Source organism: Manis javanica, chromosome 3, assembly GCF_040802235.1.
Source record: "Manis javanica isolate MJ-LG chromosome 3, MJ_LKY, whole genome shotgun sequence".
Taxonomy (NCBI): Eukaryota; Metazoa; Chordata; class Mammalia; order Pholidota; family Manidae; genus Manis; species Manis javanica.
In genome coordinates, this window is record NC_133158.1 from 205,258,125 (window position 1) to 205,278,632 (window position 20,508).

The following is a 20,508-nucleotide window of genomic DNA, read 5'->3' on the forward strand; positions in this document are numbered from 1 at the left end:
AAGTTCTTGTCTCATTTTTCTAATTTATTATGGTCTTGTGATGAAGAGACTATTTTAATTATAATGCAGACAAATGTACAAGTTTTAGTAACTTATGCTTTCTATAACATTCTTAAGAAAATCTTCTCTACACTGAAGCCAAGACATTCTTTGACATTTGCTTCAAAATGTATGAAGTTTCACCTCTTAGATTTAGAACAATAACCTATCTGGATTTGATTCTCTGTGTGTGTGTGTGTGTGTGTGTGTGTGTGTGTGTGTGTATGTGTGTGTGGAGTTTGTAAAGTAAGATTTCAGTTTAACTTTTTTATATTAGTGACCAAATGTCTCAGAACAACTTAGTAAAAAATCTTTTTCCTCACCAAGCTGCAAAGCTATCTTTGTAAAAGGTCAACTTTCCATGTGTACCTGGATCTGTTTTGTACTCTGTAGTCTGTAACACTGATAAATTAATCTGTACCAGCACTAATAACACACTGTATTAATTACTATAGATTTGATAGTAAGTTTTAGTCTGGGGGAGAAAATCCTTGTCCTTTCTTTTATTCAGAGGTATTTCTTGCTATTCCACTAGGCCTATTGGTGTTCTTACTGAAATTGCTTCAGACCCATAGACCAATTTGAGGACAACTGGAATCACTTTGAAGTTGAGTCTTCTATTTATGAACATAGTATAGCTATTATTTTAGGTCTAGTTAAATATGTTTCAATAATGTTTTTAAATTTTCCTCATAAAAATCTAAAACTCTTTTAGAAGATTCAGACTATATAAATAATAATAATGAGGCCATTGGCAGTAGAGATGATTTCTTTCTTCCTAATTTTTTTGCAGTATATAGAAATTTAATTTAATTTGTATATTAATCTTTTATCCAGCAACCTTGCGAAACTCTCTTCTTCAAACAATAGTTTTGTAGATTCTTTCATGTCTTCTGTGTAGATAATATTATCTTAGAACAATGGTAGCTTCATGGTTTGGACTGTCTTTCATCAACACAGATAATTTCTCCTCTTCTGCACTTCCCTGTATCACAGGAGTTAGAAGCCTAGAAAGTGTATTTATCAGAATCTATACTATCAGACTTTTCAACTAGGATCCACCATTGAGAGGCATATATGTAATGTTTGGAAGATATAAGAAAGACCAGCATAAAAGACCAGAATCAAAGAACCAGAGCCAAATCATTATTTTCCCAGTAGCGGCAGACACACTTACGAGCTTTGGCAGAGTGAGATTTTATGCAGCCCTCCTACAAATCACTCACTTCAGGGCTAGAAACAGTGTGACCAATCAAAGGCTTCCGGATTTCCTGCAACTTTCGTAACTCTGAAGCTCTCTGCCTGTAACAGAACTACTGACACCTTCCTTGATCTTTATTCCTCTAGCCCCTCTTATATTTTTAAGCACTTAAAGAGCTTCCTGTTTGAAATACCTAGAGTGTTTTTATTGATCACATTTTGACTGATTTCATTATTTTGTATCAGAAATGTTTCTAGGAAACAGATCTTGAGTGATAATAATCAGATTATTCCATGGTCTTGTTATACAAAAAGGCAGTGATAGTTGCTCTATTGAGACAAAATGGTAGAAAATGCTGGTAGGTCACAGCCTGAAGTAACAAAGACATGAAATGTATCACCTATAATTCTCAAAATGCATTGCTTTTTAAATCAAAGGCAATGAAAGACCAAGTAGCTGGCTACATAAATAAAAACATCAAGGACAGTGAGGCGACTGAGTACCTATGCCTGCCCTGAAAAGCTTACAGAAAGAAAATAAAAAACTTGGTACTTTAAATTCTCTCTCAAGCTAATGTCAGGAAGCTTGATGTTTTTATAATTGTATTCAAATAATGTCTTATCTACCATAGCTGTATAACCAATGTACCTCAAAACAGCTGCAAAACTTGATTTTATAGGTTGCAGAATTTCATCACAAATTAAGGTCATGGCTTTCCAAGATCTCTTAGTAAAAGTGAGGGCACTGATTGAGAAAGAATGGGATATGAGATTTGAAATCAAGATATTTTGGCCAATTTGAATAATTTAAGTACAAGGATCCTTACTTCCTAAATAATTCCACTTGTCAGCAGAAGCAGCCCATCTTCTTCTATATAAAAATCACTAGTTTATCCTTGCTTTAAAAAATATGTAAAAATCTCAACTGAATCAGTTATCCTGCATGGGGATACTGATTTTCCTGAAAATCCACTCTTACCACCCATCATTATCTACAGGATCCAGGGGATGAGTATGCATTGCTACTTTACAAAGAGAATTGTAAGACTAGGCCAATTCATATCAAAAGAAACCAGAGGGACATGCATTGGAATAAATGCTGGGAGTGCTATATCAGGAAAAAAGGACCACCATGTAAGACTGGGTCCAATTTATTGATTTCGATGAACTTAATGGAGATTCAGGATTTAGTGTTTTAGCTAGAACTGCTTGGAGTTGTTCTAATAGTATTCTTGGTAGGTGATTGCCACCTGAAATCAGTGGAACTTTAGTAAATGACAATGCCAGGATTTATTTGGTAGAAGGCAGAGAAAGAAATTCAATGTCTTAAAAGACTTACTCAGGGAAATTTTAATGGACTTATCACATGTGGTGCCCCTTCATCCTCCTTCAACTCTTTCCTTGAATGGCTCAAAGTACTGTTCCTTCACCCAAAACATTGACAAACAGATTGGTTAGAGGGATGTCCACCTCCTTGAAAAGCTCTCTGTTACCAGTCCTCTTTGGGAAAGTTTGGTAGATGCCTTCTTAATTTCAGTGGAAATGATGATACCCTGTAATGATAGAGGCCAAGGGGCAGCACTTAACTAAAAAACACACAGTGGGCATATTTACTCAAAAAATGGTAGTCAAATGCTGGACCCACAGGAGACATTGGTGGAAATTAATTCATTATGATTCCTCTTAGGACTTAAAGAGATGCTTTACTTCATATAGACAATTGAAAAAATTTTAAATGTGATGTACCAAATCTGGGTATCAAATATTGTAGCCTTTCACCCAATTCTGAGGTCTGAGACAGTTCAGACAGAGAATCTCAATTAAAATCAAGACCAAGTGTCCCTACGGAAGGACTCATCCCTGATACAAGTAGACACTGCAAATCTTTTTATTTAAGCTTCACCCGCAGAGGAAAGGAAACTATACAGACTTTGTGGAGGTTATTAGATAGTCACTAAGAGCAGACACTAATCCTTTAGAAAGTTCAAACATCACTATAACCCACCAATAAGACTGAGGCCTGATGAGATCAGAGGATCACCAAGGTACCCCACACAGCAAATCCAACCCATCTTTAATTGAGGGTGAGATCCCTTGGGCTTTTGGCTTATGTGGAGATTTCTAATGCAGCTCCCCACAGTCACTCGTATCCATCCAGACTGTGTCTCTTGGCCCTGCAAAACTGTGAAAATAGAGACCCCAAGTCACTGGGGATTACCAGAAGACAAAAATAGTCTCTAGCTTCCATATAGTTCATATCTCCTGATTTGTGTTTTCACTTCATTTTTTTTTTCCTTCTGAAGACTTCCCTTACTTTCTTGACAGCTCATTCCATGTATTTAAAAATATGGTTTATTTTCTCAATTCGATCAGCACATCTAAGTATTTTATAAGATGGGAATAATGTTATCTAGTTTGCCATATTGCTGGAAACAAATTTCTTTATCATAGGATTAAGAGCCTTAATGTATTGACTTTGTATGCCCCATCCCACTGAACACTAAGGTCCTTGCAAGTCAGCAACTGTCTTACTTATCTTTGCATGAGTTCAGTTCAACAAACATATGATGAACGCTTACTTCTGGCTAGACCTGTGCTGGGTGCCAGGAAGTAAGCCTGGGACTTTTGTATTAAATGTTCAGTTAAGGGTGATCTCTATAATGACTCTCTAGCCAGCACCCTCCATTCTAGCTATATCAGTCTTTACCAGGCGCTCAAGTATCCCCTGCTCTTTCTGTGCTTTCGCCTCTGCTGTTTTCCCCTACCTGGAAGTCCTCTTCTCCACCCTGTTCCTAGTCTATTGCTGCCTGTTTTGAAGGTTGTTAAGCTACATCATCCTTATGGATCTTACTTTATATTGAAAAATAAAGAAGTTCTGTCCCCTCTCTGCCTTTCAGGATGCTGTTTGTACTGAGCAATTTTAAATTTGGATTCTTATTTCCTTATGTGGCTAAATATTGCCAACCTCTCTTTCTCCAATTCCCCACCAGAGTTCAACCTTCCTGAATAGGAAGGCTGGAGCTTATACCTCCCTTGCATTGTTCACAGTTTGTTACAGAAGTGCTGGCTATGTAGAAAGAGCTCAATAAATAATGAATAAATTGAGGAGAAACTCAATAAACAACGATTGCTTAATTGATTAGCTTGACCAATAAATCTTGCCTTGAACAGAGGTAGAGACAGTGAAGATACTCAAAAAGCAACCTAGGTCAATGACTCTGGACACTGGAAAGCTCCATGAAAGTAAGATGCTGAAAAGTTGGCCTGCCCTGCCTCCTGTAGGGTCTCTGAACTTCTCTAAGCCCCAAATGCTTCATCTGTAAACTGGGACGACATTGTACCATCTCCCTCTCACAGTCGCCATGAGGAGAAATAAGGATGAAGCATGTAAAGCATCAGCTCACTGCCTAGTCCATTGTAAATGCTCAATAAATGTTCATTGATTTTAGCGATGGATTGATCCTAAGGAGTGGATTGAAAGAGACACAAGGAGGAAACATTCATTCTGTACAAATAATAGCCTCCACTTTCATGTTTTACAAGCATTACAGCATTTTAATCTCCTAATATTCTTGTGAGGTAGTTAAGAATTGAACAGATGTGTACAAGTGAGCAAGTGGTCGAGTTACTTGGAGACTCAACTCCTGATACGGGGTCCTTTTCTCCACCCGTGCCCGTACAATGGTACATGGGCCCAGGGAAGAAATGGCAGGCATTCATTTACGTATCTTGGCCTTCCACAAATACACATTAAGAGCTCATTTCATACCAGGCACCACACTGGACGCCAGAGTTATAGGCGTGAATTAGGGACACGAAGTTTCTGCGCATCATCTAAAGGCACAAAGAGCGTGACAGGCCCTCCCACACCACTGAAGGGATACCACCAGGAGCTGTGCAGCATGTAGTCGGAGCCCCTTACCTCATCTGCGGAGCAGGGACTGTCAGGAAAAGCTTCCCTGAGGAAGTGACATTTGGGATGAGACAAAATAGATGAGATGAAGGTGACATTTTTATCCCCAACACCAGCTGGCATTTGAGTGGATGATGGAGAAACATGGCCTCTATGGCTGCCATCAGACCAGCCCAACCGGGAATGAGCAGGAGGCGCGGACATTCCATCCACGCCTCCTGCGAGGCAGAATCCAGCTGTCAGCAGCACGAAGCAGAGGCTTCACTCACGGTCTCCGAGGCCCTTCTCTCTCCTTCCTGGGTCACCCAGCTGCCTCCCAGGAGAAAGAGAACAAAAAGCTGTTGTCTCCCCATTCTGTGTTTCCTGGCAGGGGGTGAGGGGAGGAGAGAAGGTGACTTTCTGGATCTCTTACATGGGATGCAGTGTTGTCATGGAAACAACCTTTCCCCTGGGATTGCTGGGCTGGCAGGAAGTGACTGGAGATGTTGGCTGGAGAGGCCGCGAAAGACTGTGAGGGGTGCCTCCTGGCTGCCTCCTCCAGCGTGTAGCCCTCGCAGCAATCTCCCCCCACAGCCCCCACTATCCGCTCTCTGCAGAGACAGCTCTCTCAGTGGTTCTCACTAGTCTTCCCAGTTTTAAACTAAACTGAAGGAGAAGCATAGGCAAGTCCCATCTACGGCATTTCACTGAGATTTGTCTTATTAAATCCTCCCGCAAAAACTGGAAGCCAGTCCTTTATGCAGGCCACAAATACATAGTAAGAACCTATTATATGCCAGGTGTCAGCTTTATTAAACTAGTGTCATTTCATGAGTGAGGACGCTGAGCCTCAGAAAGGTTAAGTGACCTACCTTGGGTCACATATTGAGTAAATGATAGAGTAAATGAGTAAATGGTAGGGCTCAAGTCAGCCAACCTAACTTTCAACCAAATACTTTTTCCACCAGAATTCAGTGGCCTTTGGGCCATTTCATTTGGCAGTACTCATAAAGGAACTAAAGCATAAAGCAAGAGGACTAAGCAGTGGTCACAGCAAAGCATTTGCTGGCTAATGTAATTCCTTGCCCATCTAGCCTGTTAGAAACCACAGACCAGCCAAACAAAAGAGTGAAGTCAAGTTTTTGTCCTTTCTTCAACTCTTACTCCCACTTCTAGTTTCAAGGGGGCTCTAAAACTTACTCACACAGACGTGTAGGTGACAAAATATAGCTTAAAATGCTATGCAGCCCCTCCCTCCAGCCTCCTGAGTGAGAACTGGGAGCAGGCGCTGCAGGGTGGGGCTGAGACTGCACCCTTGGGACTGCAGTGGAGATCTGTGCTTGCAAAGTCAGCTCTAATGGAAAGCACTGCCGAGCCTCAGGCATGGTGGGAATTTGGGGGGAGGAGAGTAGTTCCAACACGCCTTGGTGTGTTGGAAGAGGGAGAAGGGGAGAAATCTTAAACACAGTGATGTCACAAAGTCAGAGAAACCAAACTTTGGGGATTAAGGGTGATGATGTCACATTCACTCTTTCTCCACCACGCCTCCGAGAGTGTGTGCGTGCACATGCACAGACACCTGTGAAGATACTAGGAGAACAGCAACCAGACCTTTGCAGGGATCAGAGGTGAGGCTTCCCTGATATCCTCTCGTGAAGGAGCAAGGTCCCAGGGTGTAATCTGCTGCTTCCTAATTGTGTGTTTTTGGGCAAATTGTTCTCTGAGCCGTAATTTGCTCATCTGCAAAATCAATGTAATAACACCAGTCTTGCAGAGTCTTTGCAAGAAGCCAAGGATAGGATGGGAGCAGGTTGTACCACAGGGTAAGGGAGGGTTTGGAATGAAACTGCCCTGATCCTGAGCCTCCAAACACTTAGCTCTGGGACCACCAGGAATTCACCACTCCTTTCGCCTCATCATCCTCACTTTTCAGATGAGAAAAGTTAACAAACATGTGGCTTGTTTGAATCAAAGGAGATGACGTAAAAGTGCTGGTAAACCCTTCAAATGAGAAGGCCCATCCTTGTCTCTCTTCTGAGGAGGGCATTGTGTACGTGAGTGCCTCCATGCGTGTGCACATACCCACAGTTGAGGAGCTCCCAGGCTCACACAGGACCCACCATGCCCATGCTGGGGGTACAAAGGAGTGGAAGGCATGGGTCCCCCCAACCAGAGAGGAGCCCCAAAGTAGCTGGTAAACAAGATACGGAAGCAGTTTAGACTGCACTGCCTCAGTGGCATGCTAGGGTGAGGAGAGGGCAGGAGGTATGATAAAGGAACCATGGGCAAGGCAGTCAGGGGCTTCGTGGGGGAGCTGAGGAAGCTTGGTGTCTTGTCCTGAAAGCCTCCAAATGCAGACAAGAACTGGAAGGAAGGGGTTTGGGAGATGCTCCCAGGAAGCACAGGGAGGGAGTTCAAATGGGAAGGAAACAAAGCCAATAAAGAGAGAGTGAATCACTGTTCAGGTCACCTTTGCGAGGAACGGGGTCTCAGCTCTGCTGGAGCCTCCCTGGGAACTGTAGGCCAGGAAGCTGGGGCATGTATCCATGCAATCCCATCCCCGTAGATTAGGCCTTGCTTCCAGGTTTCAACTTTGGGGCACTTCTCACTTCTGAGCCAAGCACACTCCCTCGGCCAGAGAAAGTTCTCAGGAAGAGGCGCAGAAAGCTGAGGAGAGCTGCAAGGAGGTGGGCCAAGGTGCTGTGTTCCTCTGCTAACTCTGGGCTGAAGGGACAGCACTAACAAAGGCAGGGGTGAGAAGCCCTGCCCCAGGGGAGCCACGGTCATCATCTAGAAACTCAAAATGAGGATGTGCAGTCTGACGACAGTGTGTGTGGGTCAGAAGTGTTCACAGTTAACTCAAGCTAATGGCCAGAGCACCTTAGCCACTGCGGGCCATGTGCACAGTATTTAGGGCCTAGTATTATAATACTTTCAGGGGCTCATGGAGATGTTTTCATTTTCTTTTAAGTCAGAAGAAAAGCACAGATTAGGTTCATATACCACCACAGTGGCAAAGTACAGTTTTTAATATTATTTTATGGAGGAACATACCCATAAAGGTGCCCAAGGAAGTCATAATGTGACCCTGCTAATCCTTGTAACAAACTCCAGAAAGTCATTGTCTTAAAGCAGTGTATTTCTCAGACACACAAAGTCCACTTAGCAGCTGGACTCTGCCATCTTCTACACACGGCTTCCAAAATTCCCTGGACGTCAACATTCAGGTGAAACATGGAGAGACAGTAAGTAGGGTTGTAAGGGGAAGATTTCATAGCCAGGCCGATACCTTTCACACACATTTCTTGGCTGGACATCTGACGCATGACCAAACCCAATTTCAAGGGTGCTGAGAAATGCAGTCTAGCCGCTGGGGGTTGAGTTTGGTCTCCTTGGTTCTTGTCCCCACTGAAACCAAGAATTGAAGGGCAGAGACACAGTAGTGAAGCAGAGTAAAAGTTCCATTTGATTACACCCCAAGGGAGGAGCAGGCCAGAGTCAAGGTAAACAAAAATGGGTTTGCTTGCATAAAGCAGAGAGGAAAGAAAAACAGAGGGAGGAAGGGGAAGCTCATTGACCTCCTACTCAGCATAGGGCACATCCCCTGCCAACTCCTAAAGCCAGTGTCCCCTGGCGTCCAGTGTCTGCTTGGATCTGCATGGTTTAGGAACAAAGTCCCTACCCCCCCAGGATTTGGGGGAGCCATAGAGCACTGGAGTAAGATTATGTTCTGAGACCTTTCCAACAGCAAAGAAAGAGATTTTCAGGCAGGCTGCTAATGAGCATGATGGTACAGCTGCAGTTCCATCTGGGTCACCCAGGTGACAGGAACTTGCAAGCCCCGGATCACAGCTCTCAGCAGCACCTCCTTGTTTATCTGAAGTAGGACACAGAGAGTGACACACTCAAAGGAAGGTGAGTGTGGGCAACCTCAGAGAGGAGGTGCAGGATCTTGGGTTTTATAGGGTTTTTTTCCATAAGGGTTAGCATCAGGTGTAACAGGACCTGCCACCCATCAGGTGTGATGTATACAGGTGATTCATAATTCCTTGGAAGTTTTATCTTAAGAACAGGGTTATTTAGGCGACTGTGTTGGTTTGGGACTTCAGCATTCTTTGTCCACATAGGTTTATTTACACTTCTGAGGTCTGTCTCCTGCCCTGGTTACAAAGTTACTTGATTAGGGGCTAGAGGAAGAGGAAAAAACAACATATAAGTTAAGTTAAAGAATAAACTGGGCCTTTTAGCAGGCTAAAGTAAATTTTACAATGGCATGATCTAATTAATACAATGAAGGCATGGGCTGTACTCAGATACTTTTCTTTATCTGTGGAATATCCTGACATTCTAAGTTACTCCTGGCCTTTGGAGCTTCAACTAACTCATTAATCGTATGAGACCCGCTCTCTAGTTTTATCTGGTTAAGTCTTTGAGCCCCTTTTAGTGGGCTTTACTGGCGTATTCTCCCTCCACCAGCTCATATCTATTTTTATTCTTAACATAGCCATATGCCAGGAAGAAGAGGATACACAATTAGGAGCTATCGGGATTTGCTACAGAGGGACAGAGTATGTAAAATTGGGATCGGGCTAGAAAATCATCAAATATGTGAAGGATAGTGAGCAAATAATGAGGGAAAGGTGGGCAGGGAGGAGGAGATCACATCAGGCTGAGGTGAGAGATGAAAGAGAGAAAACATGCCTGTATTTTGGGTAATGGTTTCCTTTTAGTGCCAGCCTAGGCCTGTGTTTGTCCATTGGTGACCAGGTGAGTGCTCAAGCATGGTGTCACTCAATGCTAACTGAGCGAGTTCTCCCCTGGCAGCTCTGGAAGCACTGGCCCACAGCTCTTGGTGAAACAGGACCTGCCTCACCTCAGGGGTGTCTCCATCTGTGCTGCTAATGAGGGAGGGTTGGCCATTATGGAACCAGAGACAGGGTAGAGTGGGAAAGGTGGGGGTTCCTGCAAGCAGTCATACAGAAATACAGATTGGCAAGGGAGAAAGAAATGCAGCAGGCCTTTGGGCAAGAAGTGGTGGCTCCCAGCAGTGATCCTGGCTAGGCACAGAGGGTGCTTGAGTGACCCACCCAGCCACAACCTTGAACAGTGACCCTCCCACCTGCACACTCACCTGGCTACCCAGCTCAGCATCTGTCCCTCTTGTATAGATGGGGGAAACGGACACAATGCACATGATGTCACTGATACACTGATTCAAATAGCATTTATTGAGAGTATAATGTGTGCCAAGCACTGCTCTCAGCTTGCTCATTTACACTGCGCATTTAAAACACCACTCATTTATTTCTCTTAGTAAACCTTCAGGATAGAGTCCTCATTTTAGATGAGGTAAAGGAGGCCAAGAGAGACAAAGTGGCCAGCTCAAGGTCATTCACCTACAAAATAGTGAAGCCTCTGCTTGTACCAACTTCCTCTGGTTTCAAGTCGAGTGTGCTCTTTATGAATGTACAGAAGAGCCTGCCCTGGCGGGAGGCAGGACACATGCCTCAGAGGCAAGATTCAAGGAGGTGCTAGTTCCCAGGGGCAGCAAGGGCAGGGCCACAGTGAGAGTCGGCGCCTGCTTAAGGTCTGTGTCCTAGGCACCCGGGTTGCCTCACTCTGACCCTGGCCCTCAAAGCTGCTGCCAGAAGGGGCGTCAGACTGGCTGCCCCAGGGACAGGAGGGCACCTTTCTCCACCCTCAATGAACTACAGTCTCAACTGGGAGATAGGCTGCCAGTTCCGGGGACAGAAAGTGAACATTTGTTACTTGTCCGCTCAGATTATTTTTACCTTTGTGGCCACCATTGTAGCGTCAGCTGTGACATTAGGAAAGCCTTCTCTTCCTATTTGCCTCCGTGCTGGGAGCTACATCATCATTCATTTATTCACTCATTTATATTTTTTCTCCCCACATCACCTTAGGGGGCAGTTACTATAAGACATGCCATACGGTGGGCAGTGGGGTGCCGGGTAAGGAGGGTACACAGAGGTCCCCCCACAGATCCAATAAGAAAGGAAAACTATAAGACATTGAGTAGAAGAAGTCAGGAGACTGCTGTCCATAGGGTGGTGTAGGGGAGCTGGCCCTGGGCACAAACCTGCTTCCGTCTGAGGAAGTGGCATCTAAGCTGGACCTCAGTCGCCACTCACATTCCCCACTGAAGGTTTAGGAGTGGCATTTTCAGAAATCTCACTTCCTATGGAAAAGCTCTGACATGGTACAGAAATATACCCTCATGGTCTTCTAGAATCACAGGCTTCCATGTATCTATAGATTATCTAGAATTCGTAGTCCAACATTTTTTCTTTTTGATCAGTGACATAACAGTCCAAGGTATTGACTCAAAGACTCAAGGACACATTGCAGATCAATGGCAAAGACAGGTTCCAGTGCAAACTCTTGACCTCAAGTCCTGTGCTCTTTCACAGCAGAGAGGCTTGGTCTGTTTCTGAAGGTTTGCACAATGCCAGATGAGGCTCACAGCTCTGCTTTGGGGAGGTCAATCCTTTCATTACCTCTCCCCAGGGAGAAGAAACGCTGATGGCTGGGCTGGGGTGGGCTGCTCACTAAGGCTTGCTCTCTGTTCTCCAAGAGTGCATCCTGATAGCAGCCAGTCCCAGTAACAAGCCCACAGGCAGACGGAGCCTGCTGGCGAGCAAAACTGCTGACAGGTCTGGGCTGGTGGGTCTAACTGGGTGGACCTGTCAGCTGCCGCTAGGTCGGGTGGGCAGCTGACAGGAGCAGGACAGATCGGCCTCCATGGGGTGGGAGCCCAGGCTGCACACCCCATGGCTTGAGACTCCGGATGCTGCTTTAGCTTATTTGAGTTTAGAGCCTATTTTGTGGAGAGGACAAGGGCAGGGGTTCCATTTCCTGGTGCAAGGGAACCTTGGTGTTCACGGCACCTGGCTCCATCGTTTGCAAGTGAGGGCAGTGGCCTGCAGCATGGTGTAAGGACACAGCGCAGGTAGGAGGGAGCCCAGACGTTAGCATTAGAGCGGGATTTCAATCCTGCCCAAGAATCACAACAGACAACAGCAAGGTTTTGGGCAAAGCAGTGAAGTCCTCTGTGGTTCATTTTCCTAATCTGAAAAAGCATAAACAGTTCCTACTTCTCAGAGATACATGGATATTTAAATGTGTAGGATGTGTTGACGGGGCTGCCTCTGTGCCAGAGAAAGTAGGTAAACAGTAAACATTACCACTTGCTGGCTCAGGGTCTCATGATTCATTAGTTACAGGACTGGCACTTGATCTTGTGGTTTGAGCGCAAGATTGTGCAAGGACATGGCTGACCTCAGAGGCCATTGGGAGCTATAGCTGAACTTCCAGAACCAGTGAGTTGGCCAAAGAAACCCTAAATTCCCAGGCCTCTAATTTTCTCGAGAAAAGAGGTTTTGTACAGGTAACTCTATAAAACATCCCACATTTACTTGCCAATGCAAATCTCAGGTCTAATTAGTCGTATTTTATTTCCTCCTAAACTGATAGTTCCCCAATTTGGCTGCACATTAGAATCATCGGGGGTCTCTTAACATTTCTGAAGTCCAGGCCAGTCCCATAGCAATTTAGTGACACTCTCTGGGATGGCATATGGGCATTCAGTATTTTCTGAGCCTCCCTGGGGGGAACTGGAATTCCAATTGCTGGCCAGTTCCTCCTCTAGGAACTAGGGAAAAACTCCTCATGGTACCGCCCCCACCAAAAGCATCCCTTCCTCCCTCCCTTCCTCTTCCCAGGCAATTGATTCACGTCCCAAGTAGAGCTGACAGGTTCCCACTGTCCCTTATTTAGTGGCAGTTTCCTGCCTATCAAGAAGGCACTCTGAGAGGAACATGAATGGCCTGCCTCCTCCTTCGAAGAGTCCATATTCAACTACTTTAGCATTAACTGCAGATTTCCCAAACCTCCTGATTATTTCATTTGGGAGTTTGCAGGCAAAACTTAATTCAGGCAGGTGCCCAATGAGTCAGGGTACCTACAATGGACATGCAGGTTATGTTTCATCCCAGTCCACTAATAAGTCCTGTCTACTCCAGTGAGATACAGGCTCCCCAACAGAGGTGATTCCCGCTGCCTAAAGTACAAAGTCAGGAGTTCAACTGAGCCCACTGGATGAAATTTCCTGAACTGTGTGTGCGGTGGAGGACAGGAAAGAAAGGAGGACAGAAGAAGGTGGGGAGGGGGGACGAGGGAAAGGGGAGTGAGGACACGGACAGAAGAGAGACACACATGGCAGAGCAGACAGATCTGGCTTTTCCTGCCGATGGAAAGGAAGGGAGGTTGGGGAGGGCAGAGTGGGGGTGTGGGAGCTGTATCAGTCACCCTGAATGTTCTACCCAGCCTCCCACCCTGGCCACTTAAGAACCCCATGAAGGCTTTGTTCAAAGCCACAATTGTTACAGCTCTTATCTCCACTAGAAAACCCTTACTTGGTGAAATTACAAGGAGCCAGCCCCTCTCAGCACCCGGAGGGTTCACACTCACCAGGCGGGTGGCTCAGCCTCACATCACCATGACTGCCATTGCTAGGGTCGGTGGTGTTGTGTGCTCTGCACCTCTCCAGCTCTGCCGGTCTTTCATGGGCTTTCGTGACTGCAATTAGTCACCTTCAGGCTGTGGCTCAGTGAAACAGCTGCGGAGTTCATTCTACCAGGGCACAGGTGGAAGACAAGCTTGAATGACTTGCTCACACCCCCACTAAGGCTCACACCCTCTACTTTCTTCAGCTCCTTCTTGTCCTTCCCCAAGAAGGACCATCCCCTATAGTTTTTCACTCATTTGTCACACTGGGAAGACTTATACTTACCTGAACTGTAAGCCTGGATATCTGTGTGCATCAAAGCAAAGTGGAAGTCCTGGAGACAGCCCTGCCTTCCTTGAGGAGTGTGTGGGGCTGCCTGGGGCCGAGCTGAGCTCGGGGAATGGCACTGGGCTGCCAAATTCTCCTTCAGCAACAGCAAATCCACAGGGAACCTCTGCAGGATTCCATATATTGCTGGACACGAATAATTAAGGATTCTGATGTGGTCAGGTAGATTAATGTCCCTCTGAAAGCGCCAGATCAATGTTGGAAGGGAAAAAAATAAAAGACATGCATAATTTAAAAAAACCATCAGAAACTTTGCTTGACATGATGACATTACTGATTTTTTTATTATCTCCTCAAATATACTCTATAACCGTTATTAATTTAGTACCGTTAATAGCTCATCCTTCAAATGTCAGGCAAAAGCCAAAGCTGAAAAATAGAACTGCTGAGGACTGGGGAAAGTCTGAGGATGAAGCAGGGCTCTGGGAGCATGAAGACCGGTCTGTTTCTTGCCTGGCCCCACTGCCCACCACGCTGGCTGCTACTGAGGCTTCTTTCTCTTTGCCGCTTTGTTTGCGGTTCTGCCACTTTGTTTGCGGTTCACAAAGATGGCCAAATCCAGCCCATTCTGGCATCTGCTGCCTGGGCACTGGTCTGGCTTTCCACACGGGCCCAGTGAGGGATGCTGTTGGAGGGGCTCCAACAGGTCTGTTGTAACAAGTAAATGCCTCCTTGTTGGTGCCTGACGTCTACATGTTCATGATCTGGTGGTGTATTCCATGGGGTTAAGCACGGACCTGTCACAGCCAGGTCATTTTTAAAATGCAGATGTCTCTGGAGGAGACAGTACACTAATAGTATTATTAATGAGTATTTGCAGCGTGCCAGGCATTATGCTAAGTATGCTACATTTAATCCTCACAGCAACCAAGGATATTATTATTTTCAATGTTATGTACTATCAGAAGACAGAGATACCAGAGACACTAAGTAACTTGCCTGAGGTCATGGAGCTCGTAAGTGCTGGAGCAAGGATACGAAGATCTGATACTAGTGCCTGTATCTTAATCTCTATACATACATAACAGATTTCTGATGGGGTCGGGTAGATTAATGTCTGTCTGAATATATAACTTCTGGCTAGGTTCCTGGCCTCTTAATCAAGTGGGTTCCTCTGCAAAGAAGAAAGCACCCAGCTCTTCCAGAAAGAAGTGGGGGATGAGGGGCCACAGTGGGTCGGGTACATAGGCTACAGAAGGAGGTAGTGAACAGAGGGGCAGAAAACCGTCCCTTCATCCAGCAACAGCCCACCAACACCATTCCCTATAAATGGTTCTCAGATGTCCCCCAGCCCCTTACTGGGTCTCCTGGTGGGATGGAGCCCGCTCCTCACACTTCCCAGCCTCTGTATTCTGATTCTAGCTGCTGAGAAGGCACACCTCATGGATAATTGTTGATAATAGAATCTAGAAACTTAGGTTCTCCAAAGACTAGGGGAAAAAAAGAGGGGATGAAAGTCCAAACATTTCAGCCTACAGAGGGCTTCCCCCTAGCCAGCCAAGGCAGAGCATGGCAGGGACAGAAAGAATCTTTAAGAGACAGGATGGAAATCGGTGTTGACTTGATAACAGAAGCCCTGGGCTTGAGTAAATGATGTTGGATAAGCTTTCTTTCTAGATGTTGGGTTTTGCATCACAAAACGAGAGTATGGCCTTCAAGGCCTCTGCCAAGCTTGTGTTCCTATGACACAGACCTTTCTGCATCAACGCCCACCAGGTGCCTAGTGCCCAGTGTACAAACCTATCCGAGGAGGGCAGGGTAGAAAGCAGTGCTCCCGGGGATCAGCTCCTCCTAGCAACCTGCCAGGCACATGGGACTGGCCCAGTAATCCCTTAAAGGACCTCACAATATTGTGTCCTCCGGAGGGGGTGGGGCAAATTCAGACAGTCCTTAAGAAAAAGGTTGGCTAGTCTTACACTGAGTCAAAATACAGATTTAATTTATCTGCTCAGTCCACTTGCTGAGGAAAGAAGAAAGATCAAAGTCGTTTGACTGATCCAATGAGTCTTCAGTATAAATGACCAAGCTTGGTGGACCACGTGTACACGGGCCAAGGCAGCCGAGGATAGGTTGCTCGGCTGCCTGCAGAGGTAGCTGATGCCTCCACAAAACACAGCACGTGTGCCTGCACCTGTACACACACACACACACACACACACGAGTCTCTTACTGTTAAATTAACCAAGCTGGATCTCAGCTGTGGGAAATCTGCATTTTAATATTAAATCAGCAATTAATAGCCAAGACACTTAGTTCACTTTGCTTTTATTGGTTTTGCCATAGACATGGAATGGACAGGGCGTCCTTTCAGCCAGCGGGCTGTCTCCCACTCACCCACATACCTCCTGAGTATGAATATGCTCCCATCTCATTTGCATCTATTTATTAGCACACTGGAGCTATAGTCATGTATATCCCCTTTATATTCACTGGAAAATTAAATTACAAAACTTTTTCTACATTGCAAATTATGTTCTGGTTGGAGCTGATTGTTTTTTGTGTTCTGGCAAATATCACAGTCTCTGGGACTTAATGAATTCACAAGCACTGATTCCTAAGGGGAATAGCGTGCATAGTATTTGGAAAATAGAGAAGCTCAGCCTAATGTCAAAATGTTTTACTTTCTCCCACCCAAACCTTACACACACTGGAGAAATTCTAGTGGACTCCAGGCAGCCGATATCTGCAGGCACCAGTCAGTACTGCCTTGTGCAGTGCCGGATTTGAAGGTGCCTGTGGAAAGCTGTGCCTTTTGAATGCATCAAGCGATAGGCACTGTAAGATCTAGGTATCTTCTGCAATCTGTTATTTTAGAACACATCAGTAATCAGCTCCACTCTGGCCATCCCAGTTTCCTCTAAACTGGTGCCACTGCCCCCACCAGCAGCAGAAGTTGCTGACAGCCTACTGATTTGTTTTGTTTGGCTTTATTTTTTTAAAGTCCAACATTTAATTATTGGGAAATTTGTAGTACAAAATCCAGATTTTGACTACTTTCCACAAATCTGAAGGTCTAAGAGCACTGAGTTGACATTCCACATGAGAGCAGTGTAAGGATGTTGAGAAGGGACAGTCTGCTCCCTCTGAACAGGTCAGGGGACACACTCCGTGACTCTCTGCAATCCTCACCACCCCTGGATGGTGGCCCAGCATGGGTTCCATTTTTTTAAATCACACATGTGCTCTTGTTTTCGTTATGGGGGAGAACTCTATCTCAATACCACAAAACCTATTAAAAGCCAGAAAACAAAAATAGACCTGGTGACCTAATATTTCAATAAAAGGGAAGGACATATTTCTTGAAGCAAGTAAAACTATGTTTCTGTTTATTTTTCAAAGAGAGCGCTCTTACAGATTTTTCTTAAACCTGGATGGCTTTCCCCATTTTTGTTACTTGCCTTGACCCTGAAGGTATTGAAATGTGGGCCTCTGACTTACACATCAGCTCCTGAAGGTTTTAGGGAACCTCTGACACGCAGCATCCTTTTGAATGTGTCTTGACTCCCTGACGGGTGGGGTTGTTTCAGACCCCCTCCCCGACCCAGGTCTGGGCCCGCCCTCCCCTGATGCTCCCAGATTGCTCTGGCACCTCTCACTTCCCTCAGTCCTGGAGCTCCAGTGTTGGGGAGTCGGGGTTCCCCCCCACCTGAGGGCCTTGGGGACACCCTTTGATTGGCACCCATCACCTCCTACTGGAGACACCCGTATACCTGTCACTTGGATCGTGCCTGAGCTTACAAAACATATCCAACTTGTTCGCCTGTCTTAGCCCACTGTGCATCCACTCCTACTTCTACCAGGCACTGCAAGAAACAAACAAAAACAAAAACAAACAAACAAAAAAAGATGTAGGATTAAAATACAGTGAGGAAAAGACAGTGTCCTGGAGCTTGAAGGAAGCATCATGATCAAGAGGAGAAGTAACTGGTCTCAGACCTCTTACAGGTGCCCTGAGGAGCTCAGACTTCCTGGGGCTCTCCACTACCTGGCATCTCCTTTGTTCATACCAACGGTGTTTGTGCATACGCATTTCCAGTAAGACCGCATGCTGCCCTGTGTCACAGGGCCCCCCCTGGCTCCTGTGCTAGCAACGGTGGAATTGAGGGCAGGTCCACAGTTCACAAGACTAGAGCTCCTGTGCGGGACTGGCATGCCGACCAGCACTGTCCCCTCTCCTTTCCTCTTTCAAGGAACTGGTGAATGAACTGCTCGCTGCATGTTTAGGCCTGAGATGACAGCCTTTCTCTGAGTGGTTGGGATTCTGGGCCCGCAGCCCAAACAGAAGTGACCTTCCGAAAGTACAGGTAGCCTCAGCTCCTGGGGCTGCTCAAGAGGGGCCTCTGAGTCACTTTGTGCTTGAATTCTGCCCCCACCCAAACATCACAGCAGATATTAGCTGTGACTCCTGAAGAAGAGGCTGTGCAGCACACACAGTCATCATCACAGGATATTTTGAGACAGAAACCTGTCAGGGCATGATTTCTCACACGTCTCGTCTGGAACATTATGGGAAGGAATCCATGCTGTATGTGGGCATCCCTACCTCTTGCTGTCTGGCACCATTTCACCAGGAACAGCAATCCTGGGGAGACCTCAGCCCTACTGGCGTATCTTTTACCCAGAAGAGTGGGCACCCATATGGAGGTCCAGGGGAGGGCAAGCTACGGGACAATTCACGAAGCAAGTAGACTTGGTACCAGCATCTATACCCTGGCCAAAGGTGGCTAACAGCTTCTACCTGGGAACATGAACCCAGCCCCACACTATGTGAGTCTTGGTCCTGGGCTAGATTCCACAGAATGGCCACCCCACAATGCCAAACTCCACCCCTGCTCCTGGGTGCTCCATGAAGCACACGGATTGCCTACACCTCTTGTTTGGGGTGCTGCCCTCTTTCTCCCATGTCCTAACTTTGTATTTTGTTTTTCTTTATTTCTAACATTTGATCTTGCCGTCTCTCCTGCATCTCCCTCCTTTTTGATTCCCTACCTGTCACCTACCTGTGAAGTAGTCTTAGGCAACAAGATGGAAGTGAGTATCTCCCGGCTGCATTTCCAGGAGGCTGTTGTATAATATATGCACATGTACCTATGTGCATGCACACACATGCGCCTTAGCTGGCTTAGCTGAAATACACCTTTGCTCTCACTATTATTACCCCTTCCTTTTGACCAGAATGGAAAAGAAATGCCCAGGGATACGGCATTCATATTACGGAATTGGGCAAAATTTGGACACAGACTCGTGCCCACAGGGAAGTCGGTGTGAAGACACAGGAAGAAGGCAGCTGTGTCCACACCAAGGGAAGGGACTGGAACAGATCCTTCTCACGGCTCTCAGGAGAAACCAACCCAGCCAACACTTTGATCTTGGACTTCTAGCTGTGAGAGAGTAAGTTTCTGCTGTTTAATCCCTCCAGTCTGCCGTACTTTGCTATGGAAGCCAGAGCAGACGAACACACAAATCTCTATTTCCTCCCCACGGCATCTCATCCTCTCTTTGGGGCTTAGCAGTTGGATTGCTTGCATCTGAACCACCTAAGGTGCCCCCTGAACATGGGGTGAGGTTTGGTTTCTGCGTTTTTACAAGCTCCTCTGCTGATTCGTATGTGCACTACAGTCTGAGAACCACTAGTTTAGTTCTTTAAGGTCTTACAGAGCAAAAGGAAATGGAAGAGAGGTAAATGCGCCATGGATAGGTTGGGTAGAGAGAGCATTCCGGCACAGGCATGAGGCTGATGGGAGACAAGGGAGTAAGGCAGAGGGGATGCTAAGACCCCAAAGGAGGAGGGGAACAGGTGTGCTCGGAATTTTGATAATCATAATGATTTCAACCGGCATCTGTATAGCCTTCTAGCTTACACAACAATTTTACTTTCGTTACTTAATTCGAACCTCCTGTGAGGATTACAGGTGAGGTTATACATCACCTGGAATCCTGTAAGGAAATTAATATTTTGTTATCTCCATTCCGCAGAGGAAGACATGAGTTCTAGACATTAGAAAAACTTGTGTGCAAGCGGTCAAGGTCTCATTGGAGGTTGTGAGCAGAGGTACTAAGCCCCTCTCCACCTCTCCTTCTTGGGCACCTAGAAAACCCAGACAGGAACATCACCTCATCTCATGTCCCAGCGCAGGAAACCTTATCCTGCCACACCTCCCTGCCTGCAGTGCTCAGGTCTGACAGGGGAGCAGGGAGAAGAATGAAGGGGTACAGAAAATGGTTCCTTGAGAGGGGCCTAAGCTGGAGGGAACACAGGACGGCAGAGGCTTTCTTTCTCCCTTCCGTTTGAATATTTAGGGTCCTCTTGCAAAGGGGGTCTCTGGCTGTTAGGGCAAAGAGATCAGAAAGTAGGTAGGACTTATCACTCATTGTGTCTCTTTATGGATGTGCCCTCTTCCCCCACCAACCTCACGCCAGCCCACTCGGGATTTGTTGGACAAGGCAGGACTTAAGCCTAGAGATAAGCATTCTTCCTTTGCGTCTATAAGCAGCAGTAAAA